Here is a 17,964-nt window from a genome sequence, read left to right as displayed (position 1 = left end):
AATCCCGGGTCTCTGGCACTGTGAGGCAGCAGCTTTAAGGCCCTGTCCCAGTTAGGCGTTTTTTAAGGCAACTGCTGGCGACTGTCAGAGTCGTAGCAGGTCGCCGAAAAAACGGTGACTGGACCAACCCCCCCCCCCTACGACAATGTCTACGACAAGCTTCAACAACCTAACACCTAGTCGATGGCAAGCTACGGCAAGCTACCAAAAACCGGCAACCCAATCGTCACAAGTAGAACGTCCACCTACAACCGCACCTACGACAACCTACCACCACAGAGACAACAACCTACGACAACCGAAGTCAACCTACATCCACCCGCGACAAGCTACGACAAGCTATGACCCTGAAGACTGAAGACAACTGAAGACAATTCATGTTTCACCCACTTTCCTTAAGGGTGGGGCGTACGGTAGGGTTTCCAATCATTCTGCATCATGACTATTTGAAAGTGATGCCATGAGAAACTACTCTGAAATACAATAACGTCATATATCAATGTTCCGTCAAAATGTCAAGAATTTCCTTTATTGATATACAAACAATTTTTTTTTAAAGGTTGATAAGAACATACAACAGTGCATACAAAAATATTGTAATAAACTTCAAACTTTAAAATTCAAACTTTAAACAGAATGCAAGTGCAAAAACATACAAAACCTAACATCATTTATGGACACATTACACCGATGGATGGATGATCAGATCAAGTCCACACTTGGAATTCTCCAAAGTCAGCTCCGGCGACAACCTTAATCACCTGGCGACAACCTACTTCACCTGGCGACAACCTGGCAACAACCTACGACAGCGTCCACGTCAGGAGACGTCAAGCTACGCTCATTGGCGTCAAACCAACAGTCGCCGTAAATTTTCAAGCCTTCACTAAATCCAGCAGCGACCAGAAAAACGTTACGACTCTTTGGAGACGACTCACGACCGTGCGGCGACAGCCTAGTCACCTGTAGTCACCTAAACAAATCGCCAAACTGGGGCAGGGCCTTTACTGCTGCTCCACTGTGCCTCCTTGATGTGCTTGTGAATGGCTCAATTGCACTAAGGCATAACATGATTTGCTGGACCGCATGCAAACAGAGTTTTTCACTCTATCTCAGTACACATGACAATAGTAAAACCAATCTCCCTTTTGGGTCTGCATGGCCTCCTCCCTGTTTGATCAGACCTTGCAATGCCCATGCTGGCAGGTGGAAGAAGTTAATGACGGTGATCAACTTGATCAACATGGAACAAACCTCTAAAACAACTAACTGCTCAAGACACTTGTTATCACGGAAGCTTTCTACCTCCGTTTCAATCTAATTGCTGCATTAACATTTTTCTTGTGCACAGAATGAAGTGTGTGTTCATCCCACAAGCAATTGACCTCTTTCAGTGCCACACAAGTTCACCTCCAAAACTGTGAAGTCAGCTCAGAGTTTGCATCACGTATTCTGCCCAGTCACATTGGGGTGAATGAATCCCCGCCATCGTTAATAATTCTGGAGAAGGTTCTCCCAGCGTACAACCCAGGACCGAGAGCGGACAGTGATGAGGGAACATATTCCCAGGTAAGGTGTATGCCTTTATGGGGAACATATTTCCAGGTAAGGTGTAAGCATTGATGGGGAACATATTTCCAGGTAAGGTGTAAGCATTGATGGGGAACATATTTCCAGGTAAGGTGTAAGCATTGATGGGGAACATATTTCCAGGTAAGGTGTAAGCATTGATGGGGAACATATTTCCAGGTAAGGTGTAAGCCTTGATGGGGAACCTGCAGGTGGTGGAGTCCCCTTGCACCATCATCCTTTGTCTTTCCCGCTGGTAGAAATTGCGGGTATGTTGATGGAGTAGCTCAGGTGAGTTTGCAGGTGATACATCCTGTAGCTACAATGGATGAGCCAGAAGTGAAGCAAGAGGCATGGATCAGGATGGAGTATTTAACGGAACACCATCTCAAACCAGTTGCTGCATTGTCCAGCAGCCACCTTTATCCATATTGCTGTGTAGCAGACATGTAGCCTGGCATTGCAGCTTCACTTGACTGGCACCTCATCATTCTTAAGTAAACCCTGAGCTGGCTCTTGCATGCCCTCCTCACTGAAATAGTGTTGACTAACTGGTTTGAAAATAATGGTTGCATAAATGATATGATGAGCAATAAGGTTACAACCCCCTTTGACAGCTAATCCCATTGCCTACACCCGGTCAATATCATTCTACGCCTTGTGTAGGAAGGAACTGCAGATGTTAGTTTAAACCGAAGATAGACACAAAAAGCTGGAGTAACTGCGTCTCTGGAGAAAAGGAATATGTGACGTTTCGGGTCGAGACCCCTCTTCAGGCACTGACTCTTCTACGCCATTGTCTAGTGAAGCGCCTCATTAAATATGGAGAGCTCTGGAGGTGCAAAAGAGGTTTACCAGAATGCTGCCTGGATTTGAGAGTATTAGCTATAAAGAGAGGTGGGACAAGCTTGCATTGTTTTCTTTGGGGCATCTGATTTGAGAGCAGACCTGTTGGAAGTATAAACAATTATGAGAGGTACAGATACTTCAGGCAGTCAGAATATTATTCCCAGAGTGGAAATATCGAAGACTAAAGGGCACAGCTTTAAGGTCAGAGTGGGGAAGTTTTGCACAGAATGGTGGGTGCCTGGAATGCACTGCCCGGGGTGGTAGTGGAGGCAGATACGATGCTGCATTTAAGAGGCTTTTAAATAGACAGGGAATGGAGGGATATGGATCACGCTCAGGCAGAGATTAGTTTAACTTGGTATCATATCCGCACAGACAATGTCGTCTGAAGGGCTTGTTCCTGTGCTGTACTATTCCATGTTCTATGTAAATGTGTCTTAAACACAATGATTGTATCCAACTCAATGACTCATCTGGCAACATGTTCCAGATATCAACCAAATTCCCTATCTCACCTTAAATTTAAGCACTCTTGTTTTTGTTACCCCTCTCATAGGAAGTCCCCCACCCAGAACATATTCTGTGTCCTTGTTGTTGCTAGTGCCTCCAAGTTTTGTTGAACATGGAAGAGTACTGATTCATGAGCTGAGGGAGAACAGTGGTGCTAATCTGTTCCGATTCTCCCTGCATTAATTTGATGTGGTAAATTAATGCAAGGGCCAGGAATCGAGCGGGCAAGATCATCTCTGACCCCTCTCACCCTGGTCACAACCTCTTCGAAGCACTTCCCTCTGGAAGGCGACTCCGGACTGTCAAAGCAGCCACAGCCAGACATAAAAACAGCTTTTTTCCCACGAGTGATAGTTCTACTTAATAACCAAAGTCTGAAGTCTCTTTTCTGCTCTGGTTTATTTTCACCCACATGTTTAGACTGTAATGTTGTATCCTTATTGTTTTGATGTGGTTATGCTCTATTCTTAATTGTTAACTGTATGTTTGTGTTGTCATTTATGAGCGGAGCACCAAGGCACATTACTTGTATATGCATACTTGGCCAATAAACTTATTCATTCATTCATTCATTTGAGAGTTAATAGGGCCTAAGTTTGGTACATTTGCATGATTCTGTTCCTCAGACCCCTTCTAACATAGGATGATGCAAAAGGTTCATATGTGGTTTACTGCGTTGGTAGATTTGAGATATCACCAAGTACAATCATGGGGGGGGTCAGCCATTAGAGCTTGCTGTATCAATGACCTGGGATCAACCTTGATTTGGGTTCAATCTCTATGTGGAGTTTGCATGTTCTCTCTGTGACCGCATGGGTTTCCTTCTACCTCCCAAAGGTGTGCAGGTTGGTAGGTGAATTGGCAGTTGTAAATTGCCCCTGGTATGTACGCGAGTGGTAAAATTCGGAGAGAAATGATAAGGATGTAGGTAGAATAAAAATGGCATTGGTGTGGGATTAGTGTAAATAAGCGGTTGACGGCCAGCCCAGACTCAGTGGACCGAAAGGCCTGTTTCCGCGTTGTATCTCTCTATGACTCAACTGCTTGTTATTATTTAGGAATGAAGACCTGGACAATGAAAAGTCAAACCTGCCTTAAACACAGAACACTAAAATGCTATGATTGAACCTCTACACAAAATTGTTTCGTTGGTCTGCTTATCTGAGGAAGGATATTCTTGTCAAGAAGGGAGTGTAACAAAGATTTACCAGACTGACTCCTGGGGCAGCAGGACTAACGCGAGGTTATGATAGTTAGACTTACGTTCAATAGAAAAGAGAGGGAATCGTCAGAAGCTGTAAACTTCGAACAGCAGTGGGCAGATGAGATGCAGGCAGGATTTGCCAAGTGACTGGGGAGGAGAGATTCAGAGATGACAACCTCAAAAGTCAGAGTATGTCATTAGAACAGAGATGAGGAGAACTGTCCTCACCCAGAGGGTGGTGATGTTCAGAAATTCTCTACACGAAAAGCAGCGGAAGCTAGCTCGTTCAAGAAGGAGACAGATATAATTGTTGATGACTACAAGACTGGGAAGTTTTTGAGGTGGGAATGGAGTATTGAAGTGTTCGATCACCTCTGATTGTGTTCAAGTCAAGTCAAGTTTATTGTCAAATGCAAGAGTACGGTGATGTCCAGGTACAGCAAAATTCTTTTTCACAGCAGCATCACAGGTACATAGACTCAGACAGCATAAGCAATAAATTATACATAAATTGCACACAAATTAATCAAGTGAAAAGGCACACTGCACAAAAAAGAAGACATTAATGTTAAACACAATTAGGAAAAAAGTCCTTGATAGTGCAAGAGGTTATTCATTGTGTTCTGTTGCTAATGTAGGATTAAGATTATGCAGGACAGTTCAAGAACCAAGGGTGGCATGGTGATGTAGCGGTAGAGCTACTGCCTTACAGCGCCAGAGACCCAGGTTCGATCCTGACTATGGGTGCTGTCTGTATGGAGTATGTACGTTCTCCCCGTGACCTGTGTAGGTTTCCTCCGAAATGTTGGGTTTCCTCCCACACTCCAGACGTAAAGGTTTGTAGGTTAATTGGCTTGGTGTAAATAAAAAATTGTCCCTAGTGTGTGCAGTGAAGTGTTAATGTGTGGGGGTTGCTGGTCAGTGCAGACTCGGTGGGCCAAAGGGCCTGGTTCTGTGCTGTATCTCTAAATGAAACTAAACTAAACCTGTTGTCGGAATGTAGCTGTTCCTGAACCCGGTGGTGTGGGACTTCAGACTTTGTACCTCCTGCCTGATGGTAGCAGCAGGAAGAGGACATGGCCCAGATGATGGAGATCCTTGATGATAGATGAACAAAAGCTTGTTACTGTACCTCGGTACACGTGACAATAATCAACTAAACCAAACCCTATTGATGGTGCTTCACGTTGATGTTTTCGAAGGTTGGAAGGGCTGCGTCTGTGATGCATTGAATGAGAGAGCAGGTCCAATGGGCCGAATATCCAACTCCTTCTCCTATTCTCTATGCTTCTCAACATTATGGGATTGAGCTTTCCACGTACTGGGCTTGGGTTTACCAATCTAACCTGACGGAGTGACCCCTGACATTAATCCACAGGGTTTACTATAGAGGCATTTATCTTTTCTGCGATTTATTGCATCCTCCTGCAATAAATTAAAATATCTTTTAAACTTATCAGCTCAGTGATAAACAGTTGGACTATGCAGTTGGTGGTGTTAACTCTTATGAAATTTACACAGTAGTTTTTAAACAGCGTGGTTTAATCTCTCAGTATATTTATATTGATTGATTTTATTCTTAGGAATCCGCTTATCTGTTTGGATACCTCGAGCAGCTCAGGATGTAGTGGTTGGAGGAGGCCTGTTTTTTAATGTTTGCTTTGGCCAGGATGGAAAGCATCCTGTTTCTCATCTCATCAGCTGTGTTGCTGCTTGCCTGCTGTCAGTCTGGGTGTGATGCATCAATGAATGACCAACTGAGTACAAAATGAGGATTTGATTTTAATGACAGGATTATCAGCAGTAACGAGGAAAGACAATCAAGATAATCAATTTAGGGTTACATCTAAACATTTATTAATGATCTGGATGTGAATTGAGGAGGTACGATTTTGTAACAAGCATGATCAATAAAGGGGGGGTCAATGGATGTTGTTTGCTTAGACCTTCAGAAGGCCTTTGATAAGGTGCCGCATGAGAAGACGATAGGAGCCCGTGGTATTAGAAGCAAGGTTCTAACATGGAAAGTAGATTGTCCGACTGGCAAACGGCAAAGAGTGGGAATAAAGGGGGCCTTTTCTGTTTGGCTGCCAGTCAAGTCAAGTCAAGTCAATTTTATTTGTATAGCACATTTAAAAACAACCCACGTTGACCAAAGTGCTGTACATCTGATTAGGTTCCAATGGAAAAAAAATGAAACATACAGTAGCACGCAAACAGTTCACAGCGCCTCCTCAAGGAGTCGATGGAGGGGGCAGTTCTGATGGGGAGAGGGATGCTGTTCCACAGTCTGTTCCACCAGTGACTAGTGGTGTTCCGCAGGGGGTTGGTGTTGGGTTCGCTCCTTTTCACCTTTTATGTTAATGATGGAATTGTATATGATGGAATTGAAGGCTATGTGACTGGGTTTGGGATGATTTGAAGAAAGGTGGATGTGCATCCATAGGTGGATGGGGTTGAGGTAGCAGGAAGCTGCAGAAGGATTTGGACAGGTTGGGAGAGTCGGCAAAGAAGAATGGAATACTACGTAACAAAGTGTACGGTCATGAACTTTGGTAGTAAGAATAAAGGTGTCGATTATTCTCTAAATGGAGAGAGGATTGTGAAATTGGTGCTGCAATGGGAATTGGGAGTACTGGTGCAGGATTCCCAAAAGGTTACTTTACATGTTGAGAAGGTAGTAAGAAAGACAAATGCAATGTTAGCATTCATTTCGAGAGGACTAGAATTTTAAAACAAGGATGTTGTGGCGGCTCCCAAGGGTCGGGCCATACTTCTACCGACCCCTCGGCACGGGAATGGACCAGTCCAGGGAGGCGGTCCGGTACCAGGTATATAAGGACAAGGTTTTGGGCGCGAAGCCATTCCGGCAGACTCGACCCGTCTGATAACTGAGGTACAATAAAATATAACGTTCCCGAAATACCTGGCTCCTTGCCTTTATTTCGGGCCTTTATCGACGCGCTACAATGTAATGTTAAGGCTTTATAAGGCACTGGTGAGGCCACATTGGAATATTGTGAGCAGTTTTGGGCCCCATATCTGAGGAAGGATGTGCTGGCATTGGACAGAGTTCAGAGGGGGTATACGGGAATGATCCTGGGGGCGATTGCCTTTACATATGAGGAGCATATGATGGCTCTGAGCCAGTACTTGCTGGAGTTTAGAAGGCTGAGAAGGTATCTCATTGAAATTTTCAGAATAATGAAAGGCCTGGATATGGAGAGGATGTTTCCAGTAGTGGGAGAGTCTAGGACCAGAGGGCACAGCCTCAGAATAACAGAACGTACATTTAGAATGGAGATGAGGAGAAACTTCTTTAGCTGGAGGGTGGTGAATCTGGGGAAGTCATTGCCATAGTAAGCAGAGGAGGCCGTCATCATGTATATTTAAAGTGGAGATTGATAGGTTCTTGATTAGCAAGGATATCAAAGGTTATGGGGAGACGGCAGGAGAATGGGGTTGAGAGGGGAAAATAGATCAGCCATGACCAAATGGCAGAGCAGACTGGATGGACAAATGGTAAATCTGCTCCTATGCCTTTTGATTGTATGGTTAGCCAGCTAGCGGAAAAATGGTTGTGACACAAGAGAATGCAGATGCTGGAATCTGGAGCATTTGGATTCTGGTCCTGATGTAGGGTCTTGCTTGACCTGAAATACAGACAATTCTTTCCCTCACTGCACCTCCTTCTTCCCACCTCTACTCCCCTAAAAATGCAACCCATTGACTGCCACCAGCACTTTGTTCTTGATGAAATAATTGGTGTTTTATTTTATCAAAGGTTTCCTTGATCATCGTTACTTCTTTGTATATCTTTTTTGTTCTACATCTCTCTATATTACCGTCTCTATCTCTCATTTCCCTCCCCCCTGACTCTCAGTCTGAAGAAGGGTCTCAACCCAAAACATCGCCTATTCCTTTTCTTTTGGAGTTGCGGATAGCAAGGAAAGTTGTCTGAGATTGAACAAGTATATAGATCAGATGGAAAGTTGAGTGGAGCATTGGCAGATGGATGCAATTTAGGAAGTCAAATATGGGTAGGACATGTACAGTAAATGGAAAAGTACTCAGGGCTGTTGATGATCTGGGGGGTGCAAGTCCATGGTTCCCTGAATGTGGCACACAGGTTGACAGGGTGGAAAAGTAGGCATGTGGCATGCTTGCCTTCATATGTTGGCGGACAGAATATAAAAGTTGACACATTATGTTGCAATCTTACAAAACAATGGTCATACTGCACTTGGAGTACTGTGTTCAGTTCCGGTCACCAATCTATAGGAAGCATGTGTAGGAGGGAACTGCAGGTGCTGGCTTAAACCGAAGATAGACACAAAAAGCTGGAGTAACTCACCGGTACAGAGATACTGCCTGACCTTCTGAGTTACTCCAGCTTTTTTGTGCCTATTATAGGAAGGATCTGGTTGTGCTTGAGACAGTGCAGAGGTGTGTAAGCAGAATAGAGTCATCATTGAGTCATGAAAACGGAAAATGGCCCTTCAGCCCAACTCATCTATGCCTAATAATATGACCCATCTACACTAGTGCCCTCTGCCTGCATTTGACCAATATTCCTCCAAATCTTTCCTGTCCATGAATAGTCCAAATGTCTTTTAAATGTGGTTTTTGTACCTGTCTGAACCCAGCCCTTCTGGCATTTTGTTCCATGTACCCACCGCCCTCTGTGCAAAACAATTGCCAGTCAGGTTCCTATTATATTTTACCCTCTCACCTAAAACCCATGTCCTCGGCTTCTTGATTCCCCTACTATGGGCAAAGACTCAGTGCATTTACAGTATCTATTTCCCTCATGATTTTAGACAACTTTATAAGATCATCCCTCATCCTTTCGCGCTCCAAGAAATAAAGTCCCAAATTCTCACAAGCCCTCTCACTTAGCACAGGCCCTCGAGTCCTGGCAACATCCTTGTAAATCTTCTCTGCACTCTTTTCAGCTTATTGACATCCTTGCTATGAGACTTTATTCCTTGGAACGCAGGAGGATGATGGGTGATCATATAGAGGTGTATTTAATGATCTTAATGGGAAGAATAGGTAAATACCCAGTCTTTTGCCCAGAGTAGTAGAATCGAGAACAAGCGGACATAGGTTTAAGTTGAAGGGGAAGGATTTAATAGGAACCTGAAGGGTAACGATTTTACACAAAGGGTGGTGAGTATATGGAACAAGCTGTTAGAGGAAGTAGTTGAGGCAGGTACTATCACAATGTTTAAAAGACATTTGGACAGGTACATGGATAAGATAGGTTTAGGGTGCCAAGCGCATCCAGGTTGGACTAATGTAGATGGGAATGTTGGTTAACATGGACAGGTTGGGCTGAAGGGCCTGTTTCCTGCTGGAAAACTCTATGTCTCTTTGCTGCTGCAACACACCGTGACGATGGGCTGAATGGAAAGAAATGAGGAGCCTGCGATGGACTGGGCAGCGTCCACCACTCTGCAAGTTCAAGCGGTCAAGATCACTTGTCAAACCAGGTTGAGGTCCAATCATGACAATACTCTCCACAGCACATCAGTTCAAGAGAAGCCCAGAGGAATTGTCATATATTCTCAGACTCGTTAGAAAGTAAATACGCTGTTACACTTTCTTGAACACCGCATCAGTGTGAAGGGATTTGGTTGGAATACAGGTCATATGGATGCCTAGAAACTTGAAGCCATCGACCATCCCTACCTCAACTCTGTTCATGTAGTCAGGGTCGTGTTCACCCTCTTACTTCGTGAGATCAAGAACAAACTCTTTTGCCTTGCTGAAGATAAGTACTAGGCTGCCATCATGACACCATGACACAAACAAGCAGTTTGCTTTTTGCCCCAGATTCTAGCATCTGCTGTCTCTTGTGTCTTCATAATTGCAACAGGTCCTTACCTATGGTAGACTTGCAGAAATGCTCAATATCCTGTGCCAAGTGGTTGTCAAAAAATGGAAGAGGCAGAAGCTCTCAGAAATCATGATCTATAAAATCAAGAGAGGAATAGATCGGGTAGATGCACAGTCTCTTGCCCAGAGTAGGTGAATCGAGAACCAGTGGACATAGGTTTAAGGTGAAGGGGAAAAGATTTAATAGGAATCTGAGGGGGTAACTTTTTCACACAAAGGGTGGTGGGTGTATGGAATAAGCTGCCAGAGGATGTAGTTGAGGCTGGAACGATCCCAATGTTTAAGAAACAGTTAGACAGGTACATGGATAGGACAGGTTTGGAGGGATAGAAGACCAAGTGCAGACAGGTAGGACTAGTGTGGCTGGGACATGTTGGCCGGTGTGGGAAAGTTGGGCCAAAGGGCCTGTTTCCACGCTGTATCACACGTTGACTCTACGACTCTATCTGTTGCTGCATACAAGTGATGATAATTTTGTCATTTGGAACATAGGGCAGAGAAATAGATTTATACGTCACGACTCCTTGATGACCATGCTTTGGAATGTTTAGCAGAAAGGAATCCCCATACCCACACCCATCTCTAGCCCATTAGGGGTTGACCCTGTCATTAGAAAGTCAGCCTTCCTAGATTTAACAGTTGTAAATATCCAAGCTGCGTAGCATCAGCACTTGATTTGATGGAACAAAATACCCAAGTGCTGGAGGAACACAGTAGGCCAGGCAGTATCTTTGGAGTGGAAGAACAGCTGGCATATCAGGTCTAAACCTTCTTCATCGCTGGCGTAGAGGGGAGATCCCATTTCCCTCCACAGATGCAGCCTGACCCGCTGAGTTCCTCTAGAGCTTGTCTTTTGCTCAAGACTCCATCACCTGCAGTTGTTCGTGTCTCCTCTTGATCCGCACGAGTCAGGCAGGGATGCAAAATTTGTTTTAAAGGGCAGGAGACTTATTAAGCAAACATTAACATTCTTGACAAGTGCAAGAATGCACCAGAAGAACTGAGGAATGCAGAGGAGATTTGTGTAATCTTGTTAAATGGTTACGCAATTGGAGATTTCTCTTTTAAGGTTTATGGTTCCCACCTTGAATCCTTTGTTTAAACAAAACCTTGCCCAGTTACCTGGTTTATTTAACTTAAATAACAGCCGTGCAACCTGACTTGTGATTCCTGATAACAACAGACTTGTGCGTCACGGAGCGGTGGCTGCTTCATGCATTCACATCCCAAACAGCTCTCTGTTGACAAATGGTGAGCAATTTTAAACTGCTGTGTTCACACAGAGATTGCCTGCAGGCACGCAGGCACCTTACCGTCCAAGCGCTTTCAAATGTTAACCTCGGTCATAATAATATGTGAATGGTGCCTCTTTTCACAACTTCCTTTTCAATGATCTGCATCCTCTTCGGTCCTCAGCAACTAGACAATATTTAACAGGTTTTAAGTACAAACTGTCAGCTTTGACCACAAGTATTCTTGAGCAAGATCATATATTTGAAAACATTAGAACATTTTAAAACATTAAAATGTTTAATATTTTTCACAAACTATCAGCTTTAACCGCAAGTATTCTTGAGCAAGAACATATATTTTAATACATTAAAATATTTTAAACCGTTCAACAGGACAAAAGAAACCATAGGAACAGGAACAGTAAAGGAGGTGACTTGAGTTAATTGATCTCAATTTAAAAACGACAATAGTTTCCGGCTCACCAATTTCAAAACATTATTGCCCGATTAAGTGTTGCAATCGGTTCAGGACTCTGACTTTATAAGTTATGAATTAATTCTAAATTCTGATAAGCTATAGCAATATAATATAATGCATAGCTCCCTCAGTGTTGTTCATTCAAGCACCTTTGTTAAGTCAAGGGTAACTAAGTTACATAGCAGGAGTTATCCCTGGTCCAAGTATTACCCCAACCAACATATTCTGCCAATTTTCTGTATCCTAGGAGGATTTAAATGGGTGATGTAGAGAAAGTTTGCCTGATCTACCTTTCATTTGGCAGAATGCAGAAACAAGGAACTGCAGATGGTAGTTTACAAAAACAAAAGACACAAAGTGCTGGAATAACTCAGAGGGTCAGGCAGCATCTCTGGAAAATATGGATTTGTCACATTTCGGGTCAGGTTCCTAGAAGGCCCCGATCCAAAGTGTCACCTATCCATGTTTTCCAGAGAAGCTGCCTGACCCGCTGAGTTACCCCCCGCAAATAGGTGACACTTTGGATCGGGGCCTTCTAGGATCCTGACCCGAAATGTCACAACTGTAAATACTGTAAATGTAAATACTCCTCATTATTACAGATAAAGAGTAAAGAACCCATACACAGTTTCATTACATATTCCAAGGTAGACCTGCTTAGCTATCTTGTACACCCTTCCAAATCCTGTGCATCTTCAGGATTTTTAGAAAATCACAGTGGTTGCCATAACAAAGTCTAACTGGCCATCAACAGTGAATGGGAACTGGCATTGCCCAGGAGGCCTGCCCATGCCACTCTGAAATAGTGGTGAGGATTATGACTTCCATGGACCTGCACCAGTTGAAGGTGATCCTTACTGGGCTGGGGGAACGGAGAGTGATGGGTGACTGCTCTTTCTTCATAAGGTGCTGGTGAAGTGATTTACAGAATTTATAGAACAATGGAAAATGATCACCATTGTGTCCGCGATTTCTGGAGCCACCTCCTTGAGTACCCTGGGATGCAGTCCATCGGCCTTGGGGATTTATCAGCCTTCAGTCCCATCAGTCTATCCAACACCATTTCCTGACTAATGCAAATTTCTTTCGGTTCCTCTGTCACCCTTGGTCCTCTGTCTCCTAGTACATCTGGGAGATTGTTTGTGTCTTCCTTAGTGAAGACAGAACCAAAGTACCTGTTCAACTCGCCTGCCATTTTCTTGTTCCCCCATCATAAACTCATCTGTTTCTGTCTTCAAGGGACCCACATTTGTCTTAACTATTTTTTTTCTCTTCACATACCTAAAGAAGCTTTTACTTTCCTCCTTTATATTCTTGGCTAGCTTATCTTCATACTTGTAGGAAAAATAACTGCAGATGCTGGTTGAAATCGAAGGTAGACACAAAATGCTAGAGTAACTCAGCAGGTCAGGAAGCATCTCTGGAGAGAAGGGATGGGTGACGTTTCGGGTCTGAATAAGGGTCTCGACCCGAAACGTCACCCATTCCTTCTCTCCAGAGATGCTGCCTGACCCGCTGAGTTACTCCAAGGCATTTTCACGGTAATTGACGTTACAAATGCACAATTTTTGCCTTCTTAATTCTATTGTAGCTAAGTAATTAAGAATGATTGGGGTATCTCGTCAGTATGGTTATCAGCAATTTATATTGAAGGAATGGGTGGTAAGTATTTCATCCTAACTATATTTCTTCTCTACCAGTGAGTAAAATCGTGTCGGTAACCGACGTTATGCAGAAAGGACACAAAAAAAACTAGGTGCAGAATCATTTTCTGATATCTCATGTCTCTGAAATGATGGAATGATGAGTTTTATGTGGCAGTATTATTGGGTAATGGAGTACAGGTGTGCAAGGTAAGAAGACATTTAGCCATTTTCATTTTAAGTTTTTACCACTTTAATGTGAACATGTCGGTAACTGACGTTACATAACTGACGTTACGTTGCCTTTTGCCTTTTGCCATACAGTTTTCTTAGAACTTAATTGTGTGTGTAAGAAGATAAAAACATGCAAGAACAACCATAGTATTTAACAATGTTAAGACATAAAATGTCTTTTACAGATTGACATTCATGAATTGACTGTCTTGAATTCTTAACAAGTACTCCAGGGATACTTTGAAATGAAGAACATCTTTTGTTATGTTTGCCTCGCTGTAATAGTTTTACGTTGAGCTATTAAAAGAGAAGTGTCCACGTGCGTTGACTACTGTTGGTGCTGGAAGTTTTCTCATGATTTTGTCTCTGTGGTAAAAGATAATATCTTCATTTTGGGGCCACTTCCAAAACTTGCCAGTTGGTACCATGACAGACACTCGATACTCCGATCCCACAACCTTTCCCACTTCCCCAGGATAGAATATACCATCATACTCCACCTCCACCCAGTCCCCATCTTTAAAATCTGATTCCCGTGTTGATGAATACACATCGATGCTGATAGACCTGGTAGCTGCCTGTCCACCCCGGCTAGTGGAACTGGTAGCTGCCTGTCCACCCCGGCTAGTGGAACTGGTTCCTGCTTTTCCACCCCGGCTAGTGGAACTGGTAGCTGCCTGTCCACCCCGGCTAGTGGAACTGGTTCCCGCCTGTCTATCCTGGCTAGCAGACTTGGATGCTGCCTGTCCACTCTGGCTAGTGGAGCTGGCTGTTGCCTGTCCACTCTGGCTAGTGGAGCTGGCTGTTGCCTGTCCACTCTGGCGAGTGGAGCTGGCTGCTGCCTGTCCACTCAGGCTAGAGGAGCTGGCTGCTGCCTGTCCACAGTGGCTGATGAAGCTAGTTGCTGCCTTTTCATCAGTCACTGCAATGTGGTGGACCTTTGACATACCAGTGATTTTCGGTGCATTTGTGAAGACTTGTTCAAATGGTTCTCTATGGTGTGCAATCTCCTCTTCTGTGGTGTGATACACTGCGATTTTCATGTTTTCTGCAGCTTTTGTGAATTCTTGAGCATTGGTGACATTGTTTTTGCGTGACTTCACCTTGTTTCACACAAAACCCTTGACACTTCCGCCAATTCCATCAACCACGCCCTTTCCGTGGCTTGTAGCAAAGAAATACCAGTCAAGCTTCTTGCCATACTTTACTGCAAGTGCTACTAATGCTGCAGCCATAAAGCGGTTTTTAAATTGTGATGATGGACCATCAGACCAAATAGATACTCGACTCACTTCAGCAGGAAGATCTTCAAGCACCTTGTCAATGTAAGGTACAATTGTCTCCGTTGTGTGTACCAAGTTGTCAGAAATGATGACACCTGAAACAAAAGGATCCTGAATGCCATGCTGCTGACGTAAATATGCTGACCTGGGTCTGTCGCCAATGGGCGCTCTGTATCTCATCTTGCTGTACGCACGTATAATTCTCTGCAAAATCTACCTGAACGACGGGGTGCAGCTGGTCATACATTGGAGATGTTGCTAGGTCTTTCATCTCTTTTTAGGCCTGTGATTGGCATCTTTGAACATAGCTATGCTCTAAGGACTGTGGAAAGAGATCAGTAATGTACTGATATAGTTCATGAGATGTGCCTTCTTCTTTACACATGTTGAGCCTACCATGGTCATTAGCTCTCCACACACACCAACGTGTCATGGCAGCATCCTTCATGGGGGACCGAGTTTTGAATCCGTTACCATCTTTGCACAGTTCACATTCATTGAGCTTACAGCTTTTGGATTCAGGAGTACAGATTATGGTGTCCTCAAACTGATGATTGTACATGGGAACAGAAGCATCAACTTCGTTCAAGGCATTTATTGCCATTGAGAAGTTTTCGTGATAAAGACAAAGGCACACATTATGCGGCAACCTTTTGCTCAGCAGCACATGGTCACAACAGAGTAAACTGGGTCTTTCCAACTCTGGCCTCAGGATATTCTTCTTTGAACAGAGCATAGGTCTCCCTGATTGATGATGTCAGGTGCCTGATCTGCTTCTTTTCTTTGGTTACATCTTCACTTCTCACAGTTATAACATCTTTTCTTCCTGGAGCTTGTCTGCTGACGTCATCTCTCTCATAAACATTCTCAATGAGCTTGATCGTGTTGTCAGACAATGCAGACCTTGTGGACCTTGTAGAGGGTGATGAAGAGGACTGTACTGGCAACTCATCATCTATTGTCAGATGAGATTCATACAATGTGCGTATTCTTCCGACGTGGAGTGCTTGGGAGAGCTCTTTGGGCTCTTGCCAATGCTTTCTTCAGGGCTGGCACTAATTGTACCCCCTGAAAGTGATTGCTGCCCTCTAGTGAGAGGATGAAGTGAGAGGATGAAGCCAATTCTTTTAATAAAAAGCTATGTATACTTTTATTACTGACATTACTCAGTGCTAACTGACATTACGCTAACTGACATTACGACCAGTGGGTTACCGCAAGGCTCGGTGCTGGGACCGCAGCTATTTACAATATACATTAATGACTTGGATGAAGGGATTAAAAGTACCATTAGCAAATTTGCAGATGATACAAAGCTGGGTGGTAGTGTGAACTGTGAGGAAGATGCTATGAGGTTACAGGGTGACTTGGACAGGTTGTGTGAGTGGGCGGATGCATGGCAGATGCAGTTTAATGTGGATAAGTGTGAGGTTATCCACTTTGGTGGTAAGAATAGGAAGGCAGATTATTACCTGAATGGTGTCAAGTTAGGAAAAGGGGACGTACAACGAGATCTGGGTGTACTAATGCATCAGTCACTGAAAGGAAGCATGCAGGTACAGCAGGCAGTGAAGAAAGCCAATGGAATGTTGGCCTTCATAACAAGAGGAGTTGAGTATAGGAGCAAAGAGGTCCTTCTGCAGTTGTACAGGGCCCTAGTGAGATCGCACCTGGAGTACTGTGTGCAGTTTTGGTCTCCAAATTTGAGGAAGGATATTCTTGCTATTGAGGGCGTGCAGTGTAGGTTTACTAGGTTAATTCCCGGAATGGCAGGACTGTCGTATGTTGAAAGACTGGAGCGACTAGGCTTGTATACACTGGAATTTAGAAGGATGAGAGGGGATCTTATCGAAACATATAAGATTATTAAAGGGTTGGACACGTTAGAGGCAGGAAACATGTTGCCAATGTTGGGGGAGTCCAGAACAAGAGGCCACAGTTTAAGAATAAGGGGTAGGCCATTTAGAACGGAGATGAGGAAAAACTTTTTCACTCAGAGAGATGTAAATCTGTGGAATTTTCTGCCTCAGCATGGCAGTGGAGGCCAATTCTCTGAATGCATTCAAGAGAGAGCCAGATAGAGCTCTTAAGGATAACGGAGTCAGAGGGTATGGGGAGAAGGCAGGAACGGGATACTGATTGAGAATGATCAGCCATGATCACATTGAATGGTGGTGCTGGCACAAAGGGCCGAATGGCCTACTCCTGCACCTATTGTCTATTGTCTAACTGAAGTTACACATTTGAATGAGTCCATCAAAACTTAAGGGTACCTTTATTACCCATAATTTTTGGATGGAAAGAAAGGCTTTGGCAAAAGTACCGGGCAGCATTAAATATATCAACATTACTATAAAAAGGAATTTTAAAATATGTTTCCGGTAACTGACGTTGCATCATTCTAGGTAAATCTAATCAATGTTTTTTTAGATCAATGAATACAATCAGCAAATTTTTGCTTTTGATTTGATAAAGTGTTAATCAAATACATTGAACCACGTAAAATATAATTAATCAGTTAAATGGTCTTTACAGAAGTACAGAAAGCAGATTGGATGTCAATGCACTATTTTATACTATTAGATTATGTGCATAATTTGGCAGGCATTTTGGAAATCCAAATGGCCGCCATCGGTGAAAAGAATTTTGATTTGAAAGCTTCAACTAATGTACTTTTCACCTAAATGAGGCATTTGACCCAAATGGCAATTTCAAATTTTGGCATCTGTGTCCCACTTTTCGTGAAAATGCCCTCCAGCATTTTGTGTCTACCTTACCTTCATGCTTCATCTTTTCTCCCCGTATTGCCTTTTTAGTTATCTTCTGTTGATCTTTAAAAAATTCCCAATCCTCTGGCTTCCCGCTTATCTTTGTAATGTTATAAGTCTTCTCTTTTATTTGTATACTGTCCTTGACTTACCTTGTCAGCCACAGTCGCCTCTTACTCCCGTTTGAATCTTTCTTCCTCTTTGGAATGAAATGACCCTGCATCTTTTGGTGAAACACCTGCCATTGCTGTTCCACCATCATCCCTGCAGGGGTCCCTTTCCAGTCACCTTTG

Source organism: Rhinoraja longicauda, chromosome 18 (assembly GCF_053455715.1).
Source record: "Rhinoraja longicauda isolate Sanriku21f chromosome 18, sRhiLon1.1, whole genome shotgun sequence".
Classification (NCBI taxonomy): domain Eukaryota; kingdom Metazoa; phylum Chordata; class Chondrichthyes; order Rajiformes; family Arhynchobatidae; genus Rhinoraja; species Rhinoraja longicauda.
Note: the sequence above shows the minus strand (reverse complement) of the source record.